The sequence below is a fragment of the Sipha flava genome, unplaced genomic scaffold, assembly GCF_003268045.1.
Source record: "Sipha flava isolate LNK unplaced genomic scaffold, YSA_version1 126_pilon_pilon, whole genome shotgun sequence".
Taxonomy (NCBI): Eukaryota; Metazoa; Arthropoda; class Insecta; order Hemiptera; family Aphididae; genus Sipha; species Sipha flava.
The window spans coordinates 1,380,803-1,404,927 of NW_020271752.1; the positions used below are offsets into that span (position 1 = coordinate 1,380,803).

Below are 24,125 nucleotides of genomic sequence, written 5' to 3' on the forward strand. Positions count from 1 at the left end.
AATGGGTATACTTCTGTACGGCGACGAATGACCGGAAGGGGTAGGTACAGGTGATTATGAAGTGTTTTTACCTTGGTTGGTATCGGGTCCAAAAGGCAGGATGAACAAGCCGTTTTCCTAGTCGAAACCCGAAACTTCGTTACATACATTTTGGTTTCATTTGAGGCATTATGATGATATCATACGTTTTAGAATCGAAACCGTATAATAGAAATATATTGAAAACAAATACCACGACAATACGTACAATCGAAAATGATAGGTTGTATACGGACTCTTGTCTTTGTCTAGTCTACCTTTAGATTTACCGTTGTTTTCGACATAGTCCACATGATGATATAATATGTTTGAAAACATGAAGGAACGTAACGCTATGGTGTACGAAATCCGAAGTATTGAAAAATTGTTAAATACTGATTGCTCTTCCTTCTTCTGTCGCGCTGTAAATCCATTGATGTTTTTCATCTTCGCGGTGCTCGACCACGAAATATTGCTACGTGCGTGCGGCCGAATGGGTTAGAGTTTCGTGGAGACATTGTAATTGTACCCTTGCTGAAAGTTGCCGGCATCATCTATACACACGTACGCGCACACGCACAGCGCGCAGGAGGACAGATTTGTCCCGCGGGGATCGTACAATAAACTCGCGGCAGAGATCGCGGGGAGAAACATTCATTTCGTTTGATTGTTATTGCCCCGGCGGTCATGCACATGTGGGGGAAAAAAAAAGAAGAATTTTCTCGCTAACCCTGTAAATACTGCCGTCGCCGCCGCGGATCGGCAAGAGCCGCGCGCGTATGGAGCAGTGGGGGAAGGGGTACGGTGAGAGGATGAAGGACGAGGATCGGATGAAACGGCGTCCGTCCACCGTCACCGTTGCTGCTGCACTTTGACGCCGTCGGAAAATCGATATGCGGTCCGTGGCCCCGGCGCTCGTAGGATGTGAAAAATTAACGTGCGCCCGCGTGTCAATTAGCGACGACGGTCCCACCGTGACCGCGGTGCACCTCGTCGGCAGACGCGCGTACTGCAGGTAGCAGCATCGGGAACACGAGAATACACTTCGTCCCCCAAAACTAAACATACATTATGCATAAACAGTTCTCCGGTTGCAGAAATTCAATTTAACTGTCGACTGACCCGACCCGCATGCGCACACCGACGGGGCAACGGTGACTGTTTTGTGCGCGCACACGTAATGAGTAACACAATATGTGCGCCTACACCGTTTGCGGAGGCCTGTGCAAAACTCGTGTCCGTTCGCCCGGAATATGTGCATAATGAACCGGCGTTTTTAGGTTGTACAAACAATACACGACCCTACGAGTTCGAACGGTAACGATAACAGTACCGATGCGCGCGCGCATCAAATCACACCCTCCGTTTCTCAGCGTCGCTGTACGCGATGCGTGCAATGCATTTCGCGCGGGTAAGAAAAACCGATGGTTCTCTCCGAAATGATTGCCGTGTGTCCGAGAGAGCACAGCGATGTTTCCTTCTTTTCGGTTTCGCTGTTTCGCCGAATTTCTAAATAACTGAATCCGTTAATATAATCCGTATTAATATTATTAATCTCGACCACCGGACATTTCACTGTTATCTTAATACGTCCGGTTAGTTGCTGCGTACGTGCGAGTAACGCTGTTTCGGTGCTTATTCCTTCGTGCTATCCTGTCGTCGTCGTTTCTTATTTAGGCGATTTATTATATTCTTTCTAGATCCCGAGCCGAGCCACGAAATATATTGGTTTTACATTGATATTCGTGCGATTATTTTCAAGACATAAAAATCTTGTGGTAAATTTGTTCCATTAAATATGTCGTCCAACAACTTTTAACGAGCATAATGGATTTATTAAACTTTTTACAATCGGGTCCGGTATTTTTGACTTAAATTACTTGTATATCAACGGTAGAATTATAAGACCGTTACATGCGTATTACGACTTCATTTTACTAATTTATTGAATTAATCAAATACAGACGTAGAATAAAAATGAACAGTCGTTTTTTTGATAGAAATCTTAACTCATCAACAATTTCAAACTAGTAAAAACTCCTAATTGTTTTAATGATTTACTCTATAAAAATGATCTAATGGTGTGTTGTAAGAAAATTATTGAGTTTAAAGCTTCAAATCTGTTTGACTCTTGTACAGAACTGTGTATATTATTATTATATTCATCATATTGACTTGAAATGTGTCGGTGCGCTAACACGTAAATATCATAATACACTGTTCGATTTTAAATTACTATTAAATAAATAATTTAAATTACCTATATTTAATTCATCAAATCATAAACTATCCTAATGAATACTAAAAAAAAAAAAAATTACACTTGTTAATTATGCGTGAACTATTTACAGATTTTGCACAAAATAAATATCAATTTTGTGTCCATTTTCTTCGTTTTCTTTTATCTTACATTTTCTTTTATCATAACAAAAATTGTATGTACTAAATAAGTTTTTATACTATTTTTATTAAGAAAAAAAGTTCATCTAACAACAGATTACAATAGACTTTTTATTTCTTATTAAGCTGTTTTATAAACATTATGAAGTATATATATTTTTTAAATGCAATGGAATTTCATTGAAATTAGACGGAACAAGGTAATCCAAAAGTGTATCAACATTTTTTTTGTGTAGTCAACTTGGATATAATAAGCTTTATTTTCACGCTTATTGGCATAATTAAATTCATTTTTTGATAAATTTAATACGGATAATAAACAATTAGTAACATTAACATGACTGGTAATATTTTTAAAATTTTACAGTCAGAGACTATGGAGCCCATTATAACTTACAATTTTAATGCACTTAATTCTATATTAAGAGTTCGTCCGTTTACATTCTTGTGTAAACTTCTAAATTTAAATATAGTGTTTATATGTACATAATGTACCTAATGAGTATGGAGTTTGCTTATGATAAATCATATTTAGTTGTTAACAGGGGAAACGAATTTACTAATTATAAGTATTCTTTAATTTAGCTTTTAATATTTAGCTTAAAACCGACACAAGTCATTATTTCGGTGATGTTTTCAATTTTAGTAATTTTTAAAATCACATTGAATATTATTAGTGTTATATATAGTGTTGTATATAATATATACAGTGGTAATATTTATTTTAACAAATTTTCTTGTGCGTTGAAGTACTTATTATATATAAATGTACATTAAAGTAGTATTAGAAGATGCATTTCCTTTCCCTTTTGATGTTTAAAATTACAATATATATACACAAATGTTAGTATGCAGTCAAATCACGATGTTTGAAGAAAGCCTTTAAGTTTCTCCGAAGGTACTTATGTATAATTGTATTTGAGTTGTCAAGAATTATCTCTACACCACCATGATTCGTAATGTTCTATAATGCAAATGTTTCAAAGTATTGAAATAATGAAAAGGATTTTTACATTTATATGTGTAGGATTACATATATATATTCTAAAAATTGCACCACGATACAAAGAGTAGACGGGTAGAATATTTTTTTTCGATGTTTGGAACCGATGAAAATAATTCGTGAAGGAGTAAAGGACCAAAAAATGTCACCCGGATTTTAGCCCATAAATAAAATCTACTTCATCAACGTAATTTACTGTGCCTAATTTTAAAGTTGTATTAAATTAATTTTATTATTATATTGATATAATTTCCTAACTAGTGAGTTTTATTTTTTTGAGGGTATTTATAAAAAATAATGTTAGTGGAAAAAATACAAAATCAATTTATTTATAATATTTTGTTTTTAAAATCATTTATTTTGAAATCCAATTTTAAACGTTATACTAAGCAATGTAACAATAATAGACAAACAAACCAAATATACAATATATAATTAACGGTAAAACAAATAAAATAAATTTATTATAATATAATAAATAATAAATATGTAAATAAAATATTAAGAATTCAATACGAGTAAATACCTATTTAAATTCTCTAGAAAATAAATATTTTTGATTTTCAGCAATTGTGTTTTAATTCTAGTCTGGTTAAGAATTCGTAAATCCCTATTTATAATATCATATGAAATATAATAAGTCTTGCAACAATATTTTAATTTCGTTCATAATTATTTATTTTAAGACTGTTATTTTAAAAATGTTAACGCTTCATAAAATGTTTAAAATAATAAAAATAAGAGCTTTCAAACAATATATACATAGTAAACTGTTTAGCTAATTAGAATATATTACAAAAATATATGCTTATTTATTTGGTTTATTTTTAGAACAAGTTTGTACTTATAGCAAATGTATTTCCCTGTAAAATGAACTTACTATAGTAATATATATATATATATATATATTATAGTATAGTAGTATATAATATAGAGGCGTAGGGAAAGTGGCGCCCCCATCACCCAGTGTACTTCAATAAGTGCACTGCAGTAGCACTACCCTGACTTTAATTAGTTGGGGTAGTCTGGTCCTCCAGGTTGGGGGTTTAGCGACGGGCTAACGACCCATCCTAGTAAAAAAACACTGTTAAGAAACCATCTACTACTAAGACTCGGACAGATCTTTTGGAAAATAAAAATGGAACTAAACCTGGAAAACCTGGAGTATTTCGATTTGGAACATGGAACATTAGATCTTTATATAAACCTGGAGCACTAAAATGTATTACTAGTATAGTCAAGAAATATTATGTAGATTTAGTTGCCCTCCAAGAAGTGAGATGGCCAGGATCTGGACATCTCAAATCAGATAACATGACAATATTTTATAGTGGAAGCGGTAATGGAAAACACGAACACGGAGTGGGTTTTATTGTAAAAGAGTTCTTAGTAAAACTAGTAAAGAAATTCGAAGCAGTTGATGATCGATTATGCTATATAATAATTGAAGGGAAAACCTCTAATATAGCAATAATCAACTGTTATGCACCAACTGAAACAGCAGATAACGATTATAAAGACTCGTTCTACGATAATCTAGAAAGAGTATACGACATGATACCTAGAAGCTACATAAGAATTCTAGTTGGAAATCAAAATGCTCAAGTAAGGCGTGAGCATGCTTTTAGACATACTATAGGAAAAGAAAGTATGCATAGTGAAAGCAATAATAACAGACTAAGATTAATAAGCTTTGCCTCAACCAAAGGATTAGTTATAAGTAGTACCCAGTTTCAACGTAAAGAAATTTACAAACAAACTTGGGTATCTCCAGATGGAAGAACTAAAAGTCAGATCGATCATATACTTATAGATAAGAGATACAGATCTAGTGTTAGACAAGTTAGAAGTTATAGAAGAGCTGACGGAGACACAGATCACTACCTGGTCATATCATCATTTAGAACTAAACTGGCTAATAGTTGGAAGCAGAAAAAACTAAAAGGTAGAACCCGCCTGGAAATAGAAAACACTAAGGATCGAGAGAAAGTAAAATCATACCGAGGAATACTAAATAATGAACTAATGAAAACATTACAAAATACAGAACAAAACCTTGAAGAAACTTGGAACATAGTTAAAGATTCAATAAACAAATCAGCTGAAGTATTTAAAAAAGAAAACACATTCAACGGTAAGAATTCATGGTTTAATGAACGGTGTAAGGAAGCCATAGAAAATACGTCAGGGACGTAGCCAGTGGGGGGTCCATGGGGTCCGGACCCCCCTATGCATGGTGCTTGTTCGTTTGGTTCTTACATTTTTTTTTTTTTCAAACTGCGTAGAGAACGAAATATTTTCCTCGAAAACACCAACTCGGGAATTAATCGATTTCGAACAATGTCATTGGTTTTATAATTCAATGAACGTACATAATCGATTTACAGGTGGGTATGGCACGTGTTTGTGGTAATGCAGGTGCTGTCCTCCGCGCTCTCTCACTCACCACCGCCACAACTCCTTCCACCACATTTGATCTGACTTGTTGGTTGTCCGCGGTCGAGCACTAACAGACCAGGTGACACCTGCTGTGAACCTTGTAACTATTGACGATGAGAACCATAAATACTTGATTTGGCCTTTGTTCTAACGACTAGTTATTTCCGTTGAAATGACAGAATTTAACAATACACACGTGTGCGTAATTTTGTCGGGAGAGGAAAGTGAATTATTATCGATGTTCAACGTTCACTATAAAATTAAAAAAAAAAAAATCCTATCATTAATACTACTGATGGTACATGAAATGTATTCCAAGTTTTTGTGAACTCGACATAAATGGTTTTATGATCGATTTTAATATAAATAGAAATATTTCAATAAAATTAAAATTAAAATTAAAAACATTCGAAAAATAATTTGGGGTCTTGAATTTCATAAAATAAAAAAAGAGATTTTAATTATTTTTTACGATATAAATGCATATATATTTACATTATATAGAGAAACAGAAAAAAGCAATTACATTTTATGTTGTTTAAACTAAGAAATATTTTTAAAAATGTTTGATTAATTTATATAATACATGATACTTCAGTCGTCAAAGATTAGATTTAGCTGATTGACTGTAAAATAAAATAATATTTTATAAAATATATATCATTTAGGGTGAGTATTTTCTTATGTTAACTGAGTACAAATAGTACAATATTAGGGAGAACACTATAAGTTAGATGACCTACTAGTAAACACGATGAACGTAAACTTATATGGTAATATATCACAAATAATTGAATTGCCTTAGAGTTAATGAAATTTAAAATTATAAATTTCCTAGTCAATACAAATAGATTTTTTTTTTACTAATTTAATTCCGATATAATACATTGTGTATTAATATAAATGTATGGTATGTAAAGGTTATACTAATTCATACTTTTGAATTTTATCTGACAGCGTAAAGTTCTAAATAGTTTACATCAAGGGAATTTAAATTTTTTAAATTTAAATATTATATAAATTAGTTTTGAAATGTATTATATCAAGTAAATAAAAATAATAAAGATTGATGAGACACAGACTACAGTAGTTAGGTTCGACTCTGTTGCTTTCATAATTCAGAGTGAAACAGTGACTATTATAATATATTGAATTGTAAATTAATAACCAATGAAATTATTGATAACTATTGTAGATCGAATACAAGTACTTATACTGTATTGAACAAAAATTTAGAATTTTATAAGCTTATATTCATTATATTTGTATGTTTTTAAATTTTTAAATAAAACTATATATTATAATGTAACTCTTATTTTCTGAGATTTGAAGCTTATAACCCTAGAATTATGTTCCACTTAAAAAAAGTACATTCAAAGTTGATAATAACAATAATGGTTGCATATAAATCTCACCGAGTTATGAAAATATAGCTATAAGTATCTTAAATAATGACAGTTATTTACTCAAGTTGTAACACAGTCTTGGAAATTGAATATAATTTTTATTTAAAATTTAAAATAAATGTATAGTTAAAATTCGCTAAAACCATTTATATTCTAACGTATAAGTTAGTAATAATATATAACTGTATAGTAGCACCTTTCTTCGAAAAATCATTAGACTCGAATGTTGGTCTTTAGGGGTCTGTATGTGTAATACTTTCATAAAATGGTTTGAATATTAGATGACTTGTAGGATTCATTTGACGAATGCATGTCACAAGCATCTAATAGGGTGTTTTTTTTTATCTCTTTTTCACTCCCTATCACTACCTCTTTCTCATATTTTTTTCAAGAGTCTATTACATCGACTATATCAGGGATTCTATAACTTTTATAAGCACTGTACCCCTTTTTATCAATTAACTTTTTTGGATACTCCTTCTTAGTTAGTTAACTATAATAAATATAAAACAACTTAAAAACTTATATTTTTATTTCATTAAAAACTAATACACAAAAAATGTTAAAAATAAAAAGCTTACTTTCAAAGAAATTAGTGAGAACGGTGAGCTTGTTTTTGTAGGCACAGTTGATAAATATTGGCTTCTAATTTAGTTAAATACAATCTTAAATCATCTTCAATGTTTAATTTGTTTCTATTTTAACATAAGTTAAAGTTGAATAACCTTTTTCACATAAAAAATTTAAACTTAAATGTTCGTTGGTCAGACTCGTACCCCTTAAAAAAAAATCTAAAAAATCTCGAGTATCCCCAAGGGGTAAGCGTACCACAGTTTGAGAACCACTGGACTATATTATAGCGTTGCAAGAACAATCAATTATAGCAATAATTCGCCGTCTCGACTAAAGTTTCATTCTTAAACTTGGACACAATTATACATTCGAATAGAGCCGCTGTTACTCATGGTGTCATGTACATAGTATACGTACAAATATGGACACGCAGAGGCACAACACGAACAGGAGAAGTAATAATATTGTAATTATTCAACTGGAGATATACGAGGGAAATATGAAAAAAAAAGTCGGAGAAGGAGTATTTAAAAAAAAAAAAAAAAAAAGTAAATAAAACAGAAGCTACGTCAGACTCCCACAAGCTGTCATTAATTATGTCGTCGACGCACAGCGGGAGGGTGACGGGCCCCAAATGCCATCCACACTCTGCGCTGCTGCTGTTGCTCTGCTACCACAATAGTTTTGTCATTTATTGTGTGAGTAATGGGCGGTGGAATTATGGGAACCGAGAAACCCAGGTGCTGGGGACCCCCACAACGAGATATTACGTCGGCGGCGGTGATATAATAATAATAATAATAATAATAATAATAATAAGACAAAATTCATTTTTGCCGCATTTCGGACAAAGGTTGTATACCATTACCATTATCACACGACTACCAATGCCAGATTGTACACACACACATTTTTACTCACACTCTTGTAGTAAGAATGTACATACGTATGCAATAGACGCGTCGCACGCAAAAGGAACCCAAACCACGAATTACTCGTGTACACTACATTATGTAGTGGTATTGTGTATGAATGGATGAGATATACGAAAACGATACGAAATCGTTGTTTACTCTTAAAACAATAGAGACACGCACGCACACGCTCATAGTACATGTATAAAATATCATACTCCGTTTTCTCGAGCATTTTTTTTTCCGTCTAATTATTATTGTTCAGGATTGAGAGAAGAAAAAATTCTTTCAAGTTTTTTCTTACTACCATCTTTTGTGCTTAAAGGATGCTTAACGATCAGGTGAATATATATATCATCGTCACTGCCGCCGCGATCTCTCGTCGCTATTTTATGCATATACTATATTATGATACGTATGAATTGAATACGAGCATTTTATCTCGTTAGTTAAACTTTGGCATTCTCGACTACCTCTCTTATAGTAAGTGTATATTTACGAAAATATTATGTATGTGTACGCCAAGCCCATCAAAAAGTTTATATCTCTTGACAAATGGAGTTTGAATTCAAACGGTCCTGTTTACTTTTTTCTAATATTTCTATTTTCACCTTTCTCGTTATTATATTGATCAAATTAAAAATTATTAAAATGAAAAATGAATAACGTGTATTTTTTAATCATGTTTTTAAATACAATTTGTGGTTGTGGTTGATATTTTTTTTCAATGTGCATAACATATGCTTTTGAAGTATACGTGGAATTAGAATAGAAAAATTATAATTAATTACTAATATGAAGACACTTTTCGTATATTAATAATATGTATAGTTAATTTATATACTAAGTATGTGAGTTAAAGTAAGTTAAAGAGTAATAGATTCCTACCTATTGTTTTTGAGCGAAGCGAAAAAAAAAATTATTCTTAGGTTTTATTCGTAGAAAATAGAGTTACTTCAGTTATTTTCTACCAATATATCCCTGGGTATAAGTATAGTTAATATTATGTTTAATGTACTACGAAATTAGTTGTTTATGCATCGTGTAAAATAAAAACGGATAAAAATGAAATTGAATTTAATTAGAAATAATTACAACAAAATTCAATAATGCTCATCTGTAATGCTCATCAGTTCATAGTTTAAATTACTTTATTTTTTATCAATTAACTGTAATATATTATGTTAAAAGGTTTGTATTCATCTTATTTTTAAATGAAATAAAAAATTTGAAGTGTTAACAATTATGGCTATGGAACGATAGCGGGATGTGAAAATATAATTACTCGTTCTGTAACACAATTACAATTATATGTAAAATATAATATCCTAATGAAAATCTAACCGGAAGAGTAGTTTATTTTAAAAGTTCCCGTGTTTTGATCGAACAGCGAAGTGGAATAGAAATGTTTCAATTTAATATTTTCTTTTAATTACAAATAGCCGTGAAAAACAATTATTATTGTACCGGAAAAGAAGGACGTCAAGTCCGACGATTCGCGGCCCGTTTATGTGCGGGACAAAAGGAAACGGGTACCATCGTACTAACAGTCATAACGTTTTTCGGGTTTTTCTCTTTATTCCCAAAGGTCTTATGATCGACGGAGGTTGTTATCAACAGTCGTATTATAAAATACTGGTGTAAAGAACGGGTAGGTATGTGAAGTCGACTCTACATTGTTCACCGTACCGTGTTACCATTACATACCGCTACACCGGAACCTTTTCTTTATATTATAATCTTTATAACCTTACAAATATTGGTCACAAGTTATCGGATAATCATTCCATTACAGATCATAATAAATTCAATAACACTGAAGAACTTAGCAACCAACAGGGAGACATGGCTATCACCTTTATATATAAAAAAAAAAAAAAAAAATTCGTCCACAAATGATGTAGCATTTCGCGATCGATCGTAATAATTGTAACAAGAATAATAATATTATAAATAATTATTATTATATTACAGCGTCCGATGCATTACGACCGTCGCGTACATGATTAATATTTTACGCGTTTGGTGTATACTCGTAATGATAAAAACGAATAACCGTTCGTTTTGCGGTTTTCAAATCAAACTCGTACAGCACACTCGCACACAATGCGCGTCCAGACGACGAAATGTTTAAAATTTGTATTTTTCTTTTTCTTTCCGATACGTTTCGATGGTGGCGCGCGCGCGTGCGGTTACGGCGGACGATTAATGTTCGCAACAAGCGCGCGTGTGGTACACAACAACAACATATTTCCCGTCAACTTTTGCGACCGTGACGACACCACGACGGGTTGTTCATCACCGCGGCGGCCCGCATGTGCGCGGATATTGTAATATTGTGATTTTTTTATTGCTATTTTTTTTTTTTTTACGACGACATCACTGCGGTACGTGAGCAGATGTGGTTTGAATATAGATATTTACATATCTTACCGGGTCTGATCAAACCACCCATCTACCGGGGGAAAGGGGGGGGGGGGGGAAATAATTCCTATCGTTTCGCTCGATTTTTCATGTAGCTCTGTTCGAACGTTAAACGTTCGTAATGTATTACCGTGTTCGTATACCGAATTGTAATTTATTTTATACATGATATTTGTCTAGAAATTACCAACATTACATTTATTCGTTTGCCGGACCTATGCAGCATGTGCCCACACAAATTGTCTGGTACAACCGTGTGTGAATAATTTGTCTATTCAGTAACGCACGTATTCGAAAAAACAGTCCACTTGAAGTAAAACTTCGAGAAAACCATAGACATTTTTTGATCACAAAATTGTCACGTTATTCACGTCGTATAGTGCGCGCCCTCGAACCCGGCGTACATACAGCCGTACCGTGTTACCACCGACTAATTGATTTTCTCGGCTCACGGCGGCGGTGGCGGCGGTAGCAAACGAGCTTTAAGGACCCTTTTGTGCGAACAGTCGCCCCAGGTGCGTTCGGTGAATGTTGCACGCGCGTGTACGGCACACACACGTCCCTTGTAATACGTTGTGCCTTACTGTACACTATACAAACACACCGTCCAGGAAAACAACTTACTCTTCCGAGATCGTTCCCTAGATCCACGTGTTAAATTATTGCAGCAGCGTGTTTTCTAACAAAGATACGATATTGTATCGGCGCGAAATTGATTATTTTACTTACAGGGTCCCACGGCAGTGACAACCGTTGTCGGACGAATGGCAAACACACACACACACACACACACACACACACACACACACACACACACACACACACTGGGTGTTACATAAAGATATACACATTGCAATACTTTAGAGATAATGAATATAGGACAATTATTGTTTTTTTTTTGTACTACAAATATTAAAGCTTTATATTTTGATGTGCAATTTAATTAAAATAATTTTAGTTTTATTATTTTCGAATAATGGTTAAGATCTTATAGAGCTTATCCCTTTGTTTACGTTTCAATTAATTATTTTTATAATATTCATCATTGTTTAAGATTCTGAGTGTGACGAGGAATGTATGGGTGTATAACCATAACGTGTATTTTTTTTTTTATCTATTATACAATTTCGATTAGTAGAAGAACTCCGATTTTCTCAATTAAAAATAAAAGATGGTAAATGTATTCTAATTGGTACATTAAAAGGGATTATTTTATGACATATTCATTATATTTGATATAGAATAACTAAAAATCATAAAACTACGGTCAAATGTACGATTTATTAGTTTTCAATAAAATCGAATTTGTTAAACTTGATTTTATCGCAATTCAAAAAATAATAATCGTGGAGACAAAAAGTGTTCACAGAATGCTTATATTACCGTTTGCTATGGATATCATAATTTATAAAGAATTATTTTTTTTTTTTTTTTTGGAACTAATAAATAGAAAATTGAAACTCGGCTATTATAACTCACGAAAAATGTAAATATAATATTGAAATGCGAATATTTGTAATCCGTATACCTGCGAGTCATACAAAAATAGGATTTGATTATCTTCATGATTTTTGAAGGTATCATAATGAGTGCCGGATACCCTGTCATACGTGTTACGAATGTTCTCAACTCTCAGGATATCTCCTAGAACGACTATGCACCAATTGTAATGACAGTTTCTTTAAACCCAGTCACTATACTTTTGTACAGCCCACGCATCGTGCCTACCACTGTCACGCAATTCAATTCGGATGAGTGTCCACGTGATTTCCACAAGTCCGCACTCGCGTTGTGTCGTTTTAGATTGTTGAACCGTGTCGTACCGGAAGTACGTATCGCAAGTGCGATCCTCATATGCGTTCCATTGGAACATAATCCCTCGCAGTGTGCGAAAGATGCTTGCCTACCCGCTATATAACGATGGACGTTGGACGATCATACAATTGGTCATATGAAACTGAATACATTTCGTTCATTTGCATACTTTGGAGCAATAATTATGATTAATATATATTTATGCGCCTATAGAAATGTCTAAGATGAATAGATTCAATGATTTAATGGAACAATTTTTTGCAAAATTTTTCACGTGTCCCGAGAAGATTTAATGCCATTCAAACGCTTCGATAATCGCACTACCACGTCCGAAAACCGGGGTTTTTGTATCCTTCGTAGCTTATTAATTGAATGAAAAAAAGAAAACAGTTATTAATTATTATTATTACAGTTAGGTTTGGTTAGGATAAAATTTTCTTGGCATATTCAATTGACCATAGTTTCCTGTGCGTCTTACTTTCACGACAACAATCATAAAAGCTTAAAGGCAATCAGTCACTGTGCATTGTTGGATTCAATTTAAAAAATCCGCGTTTTTCGCGTGGTCAGCTACATTTTGTTTACGATATTAAAAATTAAAAACTCCGAAAACTCGGTTAATCTATACACTAAATTAGAAAATTGAAAATATATTTTATTCAATCGCGTTACGTTAAATGTTAATATTAATTTAAATTATTTTAAGTTGGTTCAAGTACATATTCTGAGAATAGAATAGTAAAAAATATTGTTCATTCAATATTGTTGCCCCTACGATCATTTAATACAAATAAAAATAATGAAATCTCACCAATATGAATTATCATCCATATTTTTCTTTAACCGTATTACAATCTTAAGGTTACATACAGGTCACCCATTTTTTTATTTACAGAGGTAAATAAAAATATGCACATAGAGAAATATAGGACAACAATATATAATGCAATCTACCAATAGCAAAGCTTGGCCTGATCGACTAGTATTGTTTAGATTTACTATGCATACAGTAATATAATTTTGTGTATTTACTATATTAGTTGATTACTAAGGAATTAACAGAAATGAAATAAAATAATAAACACGAATAAATGTAATATTAAAATATCTATTAAATATAATTTTGTTCAAATGTATAAACTTTTGATTTATAATATATATAATAATATTATTATTTCAAATAAAACAGATATTTTCAAAGAAAAATTAACAATAGTGTTTGTTTCAATCGTTTGCCTACTATTATTTTACACGTTGTCACTATCATATTATTCAATAATAATATTTGGTTATTTACGAATAAATTAATTTATAATTTAATATTTCGTTGTTATAGCCTATAATATTTTTATATTATTCGATTTCGAACGAACACATGTATAGAATTCAAAAGGTTCGTTAGACTATGTTATTATTACTTAAGAGACACCAAAAGTGTAGATATATGTAAAGTTGAAATAACTTTCAAAAATGTTTTCATTCACGTATCAGTTTCAGTGTATAGAATTTATATCATCAATTCAACGTTAAGAATATTACTTTTGATAATTTATTGGCTAAAAGACAAGAAAAAAAAAATCGGTAATGTAGTTATTGACGATTCAAACTTATTTTCGGTGTTCCCTTGAGAGAAAAGAGTATTGCTGGGATAGTAAAGGTATACTTTGGGGTCACACCTAACTTCTATAAAATTCTTTAGAGTTTATAGCAATACTTTCCTACTAAAAATACACTATATGCAACAACTCCAAAAAGAAAGTTGGTAATGATAGCAAAATATTGAAAATTCAATGATTTGAAAGACTCCCGGGAATATTGAACGTTCTGAAAGTTCTCATTAAAAGTGTTGAAGTACACATAATTATGTATTATTATTCCAACACAGATTTCTCATCAATAAAAAATGTGAAATCATCTTTTCACTTATCTCCTGATACATAAAATTCAATATGTCTGTCCAATAAGTATATAGATTTTTAATCCACATAATATTGTATATTCTTTTTCTTTTAATAATATATCGATATTCTTAGTAAAATAAAAATTATCTGAAAAAATTAAGGAATAGAACTAAATAATGAAAATTTAAAAACATTTAAAACTTTATATCAGAGTTTTTTTTTCGAATTTTATATTTCTAATGTTTTATATAGGTTTATGAGTATACTATGGATTAACTCTTAACCTCAATAAGCAAAAATAAAATTTAGGTTAATTCTAATTGAACTGTTATAATTTATAATTAATTGAAAAACCATAAGTTAAACATTGCCTTGACAATCTTGCCTAACTATATAACTCCGACCGGAGGGGACGAATCCACAAAAAATATGCGTGCACTTTCAGATTCCACCGAAATGGGTATGTGTGAGATTAGATACGATCAAATTTGATTTGATTTTCAAACCGAGAACGGTGGTCGAGGGAGTTTTCAAACACGCGCGTCACGATATCGTCCAGGGTTTGCCCGTTCGCGGAGGTAATATGTTTGAACGAGCACGATAAATCGCCGTGGTGGTCCAGGGGGTTGCAATACTTAACCTGCTAGCAACAATGTACAATGTGGTTGTTTTGGTAAATACTACGAAACTCGTGCCAGCAGTGCTTGTACACTATACACCGGGAAGTTTTACACGCGCTCACTCTAATAATAATATGTGTGTTTTTGCACTATTTCCGCGGACACTAGTACCCTCACGGAATCGTTGTTCCGTGGCGGCCAAAGACGTGACCGTCCTTCTATCTACATGTAGGCAGGGTAAACTAACGGCAGTTTGTCGATCGTTGTAGCACCGTACCGTGCGTGTATGTGAAACTTGCTACTGAAAGTTGTGGCGGCGGTGGTGGTGGTGGTGGAGAGGGATTGACGTGGATTTCTTGTAGACTCTTCTATCGCAATTCTTATTTGCTGTTGGGGTAGAGGTTGCCTGCAGGGACCCATAAACGGTACTTCGAAACGGGTCTCCGAGCGCCCATAACCCGACGGGACCCGTGCGTTTAATGTTCATCTCCGAGCAATTAACTGGGGACACCTTTATTCCCGAACCACAGTTGCGAGCTCTGGTTCGAATATCTATGATCACCGGATCAGGTAATTACTAGTCTCAGATCCGCGTGTTTGTATCATGAGGCCGCGATGTTGTATTTATTTTTGTTTCTTCACGTTCCATCCGTCGGTATGCGGCGATGGTAAAATGTCATGGGCTGGTTTCGATATTCACGTTCATATTGATTCACACCCCCTACCTATTCCGTTACTATGTGGTGAGTCAATGATCCTTGAATACCTTAAGGAGTTCCACGAGGGTTATTCTTCACTTTGGTATACAAAAAGCAAAACACCAGTACAATAAAATAACTACGGTACCGACCATTATACCGTTATATGTACATAATGATTTTATTTTATTTTTCCTAATGATGCATTTGAAATCGGAACATTTGACTCGTTCATAATTAATACTAATAATTACAATTACAATCGATAACAGTTTATTATAGGCGTACCTACGAGAATCAGATATTATTGTTTAACAATCGCGTTTATTCGTTAATATTAAATAAAACTATCCGTCATAAAGACGGTGAACACCGAGAATCGTGGTAAAAACTCGATATTGTGTCGTCACATCCGCGTTCGAGACCATTTGTTGCGCGAAACCCCTCGTCCTGTTCTGTACACGCACGATATAATATTTCACAAACCGAGCGCGGACGGTGGTTCGACCGATCCCCGGGATAATGTTGTGGTGTGAACAATAAAATATTAATACTTTGAAAAATTGAAATAGGTGTTCTTAAACGTGTACAAACACAATGATAATTCACATCACACACACACACACACACACGAATTTATTTAAATGAAATAACAACAAAATTTGATTTATTCAATACGCTTTATTTAACTATGAACTATGTATTAATATTTCCGTGTGTATTAAAGTTTCCTGCAAACGAGCGTTTTCAAAACTAAACGCGCTATGTATAATAGTTTTACGACTGACTCATTGTTTTTATTTTTTTTTTTCCAATCCAATAAATATTTATAATCCAATCGGATTAAATGTAAGTGCTATCATTTATAGACGGTATAATCTTTTTTACCATTTGTTTTCGGTAAAATAATTATAAACTATAACGAACGGTAATGAAGTATTTTTAATATTACATTTGGATAAGAAAATTTGTTGTACTGAAAAATTATCCAATTAATTGTCAAGTTAATAATATTAATTAGTTGTCGTGTTATTTTTATTTGAAGGGGAATATTATTTATTCGAGTTACCAAGTTTCGATTTAACTAAAATCGACGGTTTTTTAATACGTTCAAAATATTACCCGTTGTAGCATAATATTATGTGATAGTTTGTAATAAATAAAACTTTTCTTCCTGGACATATTTAGGTAATATGTATGTGTAATTTTTTTACATTTTTATATTTATATTACTTTTGCAATCTTCTTTGAGGTGAATCTATTGGAACATTTATACTCCATCCAGACACGTGTGTTATTCGAAATTGTTTCAAATTTAAGTAGAAAGTAAAAAATTAAAAATATAAGGTACCACTTGCATAACCACTTACAACATTAGTAACATATTTTATATTTTCAACACCATAATTTTATACAAATCGATACTACAGGTAATCACCTATATTTGTTTTTTAATTTATTAGATTTTGTCTTCATCAATGTTAAACTCAATAATAGTTTTTATTTATATTTTAAGATTCGAAAATGAATTTGACAGTATACTACGGTGTGAATTTAGCTAATAGTTTTCCTTGTTCAATAATAATGATTCAATACAAAAATTCTTTGAAATATATAAGATAAACATGAGTAGCTGAATAATAACAAAAGTGTAATTTAACGAATCATATAGTTTTTCCATGATCTACACACACACAGTGCATACACTTAATGGTGTATATATAACTTTTGTATGGGGGGGAGGATTAGTTTCAAACAAATTATTATGGAAGAAAAATTCTTAAACCTAAGTACTTGAACATTGAAATAAAAAATAACAAAATATTATATATATATATATATATTGAATGTGTCAAAATAATAATTTACAATAAATCCTTGCAATATTATTTTGTTTCCTTATAATTTCCTTACATTAAGAACACTATTTTATACAATTTTAAAAGGGCCTATGGGGAGGATCTGACTCCCACATCACCTCCTTGTATACGTCCCTACATACATTTATACATAATATTGTTTGAAAGCATATCACGTGATAAAACTGAAAAAGTATCTCAGAATTACCTTAGAATGACTTAGGTACGTTAAATAAACTCTTGTTCAAAGATTTTTTTTAACAAATGACAATAAAAGTTTAGTTAGTTGTATTTCAAATTATACAAGTAATAATGAATAAGGTAGTTTTTTAAAAGTTTAAGGTTGGATTATAAAATTTTAGGTGTAAAAATTGATAGTATAAAAACTGTAAAAAATAGCTACCATAGTTAATATACTGTTTATTGAAATATTATATTATATTTATGATCCAAAAAAATATTATATCAATAATTATTTGATAGTTAATTGATAATTATTGAGAGAAGAGTTTAATTTAAAAAGAAAATCAACTGACTACAATACATTTAGCATACTAAAACACAAAATAATAGTTTGATTGTGTGAGTTAAACTACTCGTATGTAATGTAAACATACCTCTTTGTTGTTATCTACATTTATAAAAGATATGCAGATTGTTTAAATACTTGGCCATATATTACGCGAATTGTTAAATAATGTTTTCATTGTATCCCTATCTTATAGTACACTATAAGTATGATACTACTAAATAGATTTACTTGTCATTTTGGCAAAACAATCGAAATCATTATTAATATAAATATGTTGCTTGAAAATCAACAGGTGGTTGATTGGTCTCGCGAAATAAAGTATTTTTTTTTTTACACAATACCCTCTTTATCTAAAAATTGTCCTTAATAATAATTTAAAAGCGGCGCATAACAATTGGGATAATGGTATATGTAACTGGTGACTGTACAATATTATACTTCTTTGATTCAGTGTTTGATATGATTGCTAATACGAGTATATATAAATTTGATTTAACTCATTTTTTAAGGTATTATAAACGTATTAGGTTTTTCAAATGATTATTTTAATTTTTACACGTATTGCTGAGTTTTTTTTTATCAATAGACATTCACCATTATACGTGCAATAAAAAATAATACATTGAACCATCTACATAATTATAAAAATATGAAAAAAGTTACCGTTATGATAAATCGTTATATTATTTATAATGAATTGCACATCGCAATCGCACCGGTACTCGTATCGAGAGTTTATACCGAATGGTGGTTTCACATTCATGTTGAGAGTATCTACATCGTTGGCGAAAATGACCTAGTTGAAAAATACTTGGAATCATCATTCTGGGTGGTTTTTGTATATGGTGTTCCCTTGTGGGAGAAAATATCATACAATAGACACTAGTTCCAGGAACACGCGTTAATCATATACTTGTCGATCCCTTTTCAAAATAAGGTGCCTTTGCTCTTTTTTCGCCTTTAACACGTCTATAGATTGTTTGCACGAATGTACACAAGTATACTGACATGCAGACGCGCGGACACAGGCATGTATAGGATCAGAAAGGGTGCGTCGTTCATTGATCCGTTAAAGTCGATTGTCATTTCTAAAATACACACATCCTTTGATCCAAACACATCCATCCAATTTTTTTATTATTTCCTCTTTCTCCGCTTCTACATAATAAACTTCTTTATTTTTATTTTACTACTGACCGATGCGACTTTATTATACACACACTAAACATGAGAGCGTGCACTACTATTTTCTATAAAATGAAAATTGTCTCAAATTGACGTGGAAACGAGTATAGACGTTAAATCGAATTGCAGTCTTGAAAAGACGATAAAAAGAAGGGCGATTTGGGACCCAGGGATAATCATCCATCCGGGATTTTGACATTGACCGGTGCGAACACGATAGGGCTGAACGAGTGGATAAAAGGAACGCTCGTTGATTGTCCGAGAAAATGAAACAATTCCCAGGTCTTATTTTGAAGCCTGTCCCTGGATCTCCTCGAACATTATTGTCCCCCGAGACCCTTTCTTTATTTTATTTTTTTGTTTGCTGCTAAAAAAAGAAAAAAAAGGAAAAGCTAAAACAATACACTACCCGAAATGTCGTTTAAGCATTAAAACTGTTTTGTTCTCTCTCCACCGTCAAACACCATTACTTTAATTGCATCTCGTTATATATATATATATATATAATATAATATACTCCGTTGCTTGCTTCTCTTTGACACTTGTTTCTTTATCCCTTAATCTCCTTTAGTTGAGCAACAGAGTTGGACCGGAAGGACAAGGGCGTGGGGATTATGTCTGGAAAAATGCACCCAATCTTCACGCATGAACTATAAAATTAAAAAAAGAATTTGTCTGACATTTGATGTATATTTTGTTTATTTTGGTAAGGATAAATAGCCCATGTCCACTATATGCCACCCAGTGCCTAATGGGTCGAATCGGATGATTGACTGGAAACCCATTAACCAGGTAGTTTGGGTAGGATTAAAATCTGTATGCCTATACTTTACAATGTACTGTTGTTATTTATGTTTACGAAAAAAAATCTAGTGTTAAGTTTCTAAAAAAATATACATAAGTACTCACGATAATGTATTGAAAGCAGATGAGTTGACAGATGACCGCACGATTAATAATTACTTTTATTTATTATTATTTTATTTTTGACGTTCTACCTATAAACAGGTCATAATAAACTTGAGGATTTATATACTTAAACTAGTTTATCCTTATAGTGTACATATAATTTTAAATAATCAATAATTACAAATCATTGTATATTTAAATTGATAATATTATTAAATTACTAAAAACAAACTTAACTCGAAATTAAAATGTCTTCAATGAATTGTTGTAGTATACATGTCATAAAAACATATAGTTCATAATATAATATTATATGTGTAAACATACTTATTGAGTTGGGTTTAGTTTGTGCTCTGAATATAAGTTAAGTTTAAAGTTAAAAGTTAATTTGAAAAAAAAGTAACTTTACTTAGTTAAAAATAAGTTACCTACTTTTATTTTTTCATGTAAAATTAACTTTCATATATTTTTATTAAATCTTACCAAATAACATAATATAACGGAAATCTTAATTTTTTTAAAATATATATGTAATTATATTAATTACAGTAGGTACTTGGTAAGTACTACTTACAAATTTCAATTTGTTCAATCAATTGAAAAAAACAAATAAATTATTTCGATGTATTTTTTTTATCTACAAGTTTTCCAAAACAATGGTTAAACTTTTACATTTTGGTAATATCCACTAAATTTGTAAATTGTAATTATTAAATTTATTATTAGGATTTAATTAAATAAATTACACACAAAATATTGGATACATATAAATTTAATATTATCATTATTGAATAAAATATTTATTGAAATTGTATTTATTACATATTTAACAATAATGTCATTTCAAAATTAGTATCAGACATGAAACCCATTCTCTTACTATAAAGCTATCCATCCGCACTGAATAGACGTTCAACGTGAACCGATAAATATATCAGTAGACAGAAACTTGGAAAATAATTAAAAAGGTTAATTAACTATTATATTGCTTGAATATAACTGTATACAATTATTGATATTTCATGAAATTAAGTTACCTAAAAGGTTTGCATATTTTTCTTTAAAATTTCAAAAGGAAATTATAAATCTAACATAATGATCATTCAAATTCGTACTGAAACATATGTTGTATGTATAAAATATTGTAGACCATATTGGCACGTATGTAATTGGCACCATAACACGCACTCGCCAACAAGTAAATGATGATCACAATGATAAAAAAAAACGGTTATTGATAAAGTTGATTTTTTTATACCACGGGCGAATTGTACGTATCTAATTGTTCTCTTCTCGCGTCACATCATACCACCAGCGGTCGACACCGCAAAAATCGAACAGTGAAATACGAGACCGTTTAACAGAAAATAGCGCGTACAACGTTACGGTTTTACGACGGTCCTGCACCGCGAGACGGATGATGGCGCACGGGAGCGGGTGAAAGTGAGGTGGGGGATAAGGACATTCTTCAAACAATCAAAATTCGGGCTGCGGCGACGTTTTTATTTATTATTCCGTTGTCCTCGTTGACAAGTGAGCGTGGTTACACACTATTCGGGTTTATTGAAAATCTTGTGGGGGCCACCGTGACCAAACGTGTACGTACATTTTATACACACATAACTAACTATATCGTGTACGTAGGTATATATATACAAATGAAGGTGGGTAAACGCGCGCGTATACAGGAGGAGAAGCGTGTCACCACCTCTACTGGTCCAACGACTAGTACTGCTGCGTATACCGACCGCTTACAGGTATTGTCTATTAACTCTCCTACCGTACAACATAAATAGCCGTGTAATGTATATATACAAACACATTTATAACCATTATACGGGCCGATATCACCACGCCGGCGTGTACCACTAAACGCTGTTCGATCCGTCCGTCCGCCGCTAATACGTCCAACTGCAGCGCGTACACTGCACCGTGGGAACCGCAGTCCGAGGCGGATGGCCCGTGAACAGGTCCGGTGCACATTGTCGTACACTCGGTACACATTAACGTGCTCTCGTTGCACCCCATTATCGGGATAACGCTGCGCGTTCGTTCATCAGCGTAACTGTAAAATGCAATACAGCGTAAGCCCAAGATCGCGTACACTCCTGACGGATTATGGAACATAATCGTGAGGTATTAACCCAACACTATCACTGCGCAGATTATCGTTTAAAATTGTCGCTCCCGGTCTTATCGCTATCTATGACGCATGCGTAGTACAGACTTTAGGTCCGAAATAGCCAACTGTAACGTTTACTTTGCTGTCCTTATTTGACAACAAAACGGTCTAGGACGTGATGTACTAACGAATTAGCCGACAATCGGTAAGTGTTCATCATCGTCTTCGATTACCTTCGCATAAACGCGCCTTGTACTATGCATAACAAACGAAGGACATACAATTTTCCAGCATTCAGCGTGTCCCACAGTGCCAAGTGTTTTAATTTTAATTAATTTTATAATTATTTTTTTCCGAAATCTGGAACATAAAACTCATCGCCGTTGGAGAAAGTAGCATTTCCCGCCGGACCTTTAGTGAATGTACGCATGTACGCATGACGAGCACAGTGCGAATTTTCTTTCCAAGTTAAATATTATTGCTACATTTTCGATAACGCTTTTCACCCAGGCCACATCAGCAACAACCTTAAGATATTCACGTTTACACACATACACACACGCACACACTCACTCAATCATTCGCATATAGTCACACGGGACCGTGTATACGAGGCTCGGAGATGAATATTGAGGTTAGGTCGTGTCGGTCGTTGAGGGAATATGTACGCACGCGTCGTCTATACTCTTCTGCCGCACGGGCAGGCGGGTCGGAGGTGCTTGCATATCGTCTTAAAGTTTAATTGAGTCTCGGAGACGGAACAAAGATTACTTCTGAGGCGTCTATCTCTGGGGACTGGTTGCTGCGGAAACGTCGCGACGTCGAGGCCCCGTGGAGTACATATATATACGCTGCTGTATTCCGCCACCGCCGCTTTATAGTGATGAAACAAATTATAAAAATCCCCGGGCCGCCTATCCCGCAGCCACCGTCGTCACCGACTCTTTCCTCCCGTGGGTGTGTCTTGTCTAACTTATATATATATATGTGTGTAATAATAACGTTCCGTTTCTTTATTTCCATCACCACTCGTAACACACGACCCCGTCCTTGTACCCACCGTTACCGCGTGGTAGTGAACGAGGGTAGTTTTCGCGTTAATCGCTGCGTCCTACTACGTTCGCTGTCCCGGACAATGGGCGCGTGATTCCCGGCGAAAAGTCCAATTGTAGTTTTCAACTCGTGACACACTGTATACAGACTTACACACACATATTTATAAATATTACCATTATTATATTATATTACGCTTATGTATACAACCGCCGCGCGTTATAAAGTTCGACGCAAGAATCACGCAATAATCG

At 33.0% G+C, this 24,125-nt stretch overlaps 1 protein-coding gene across 2 annotated transcripts in view; it reads left to right on the plus strand.

Moving 5' to 3' along the window:
* The window catches only part of LOC112694248 (zinc finger protein 423), a 165,529-nt gene that overhangs the window by 57,727 nt on the left and 83,677 nt on the right, over window positions 1-24,125 (plus strand). The window lies entirely within an intron of this gene.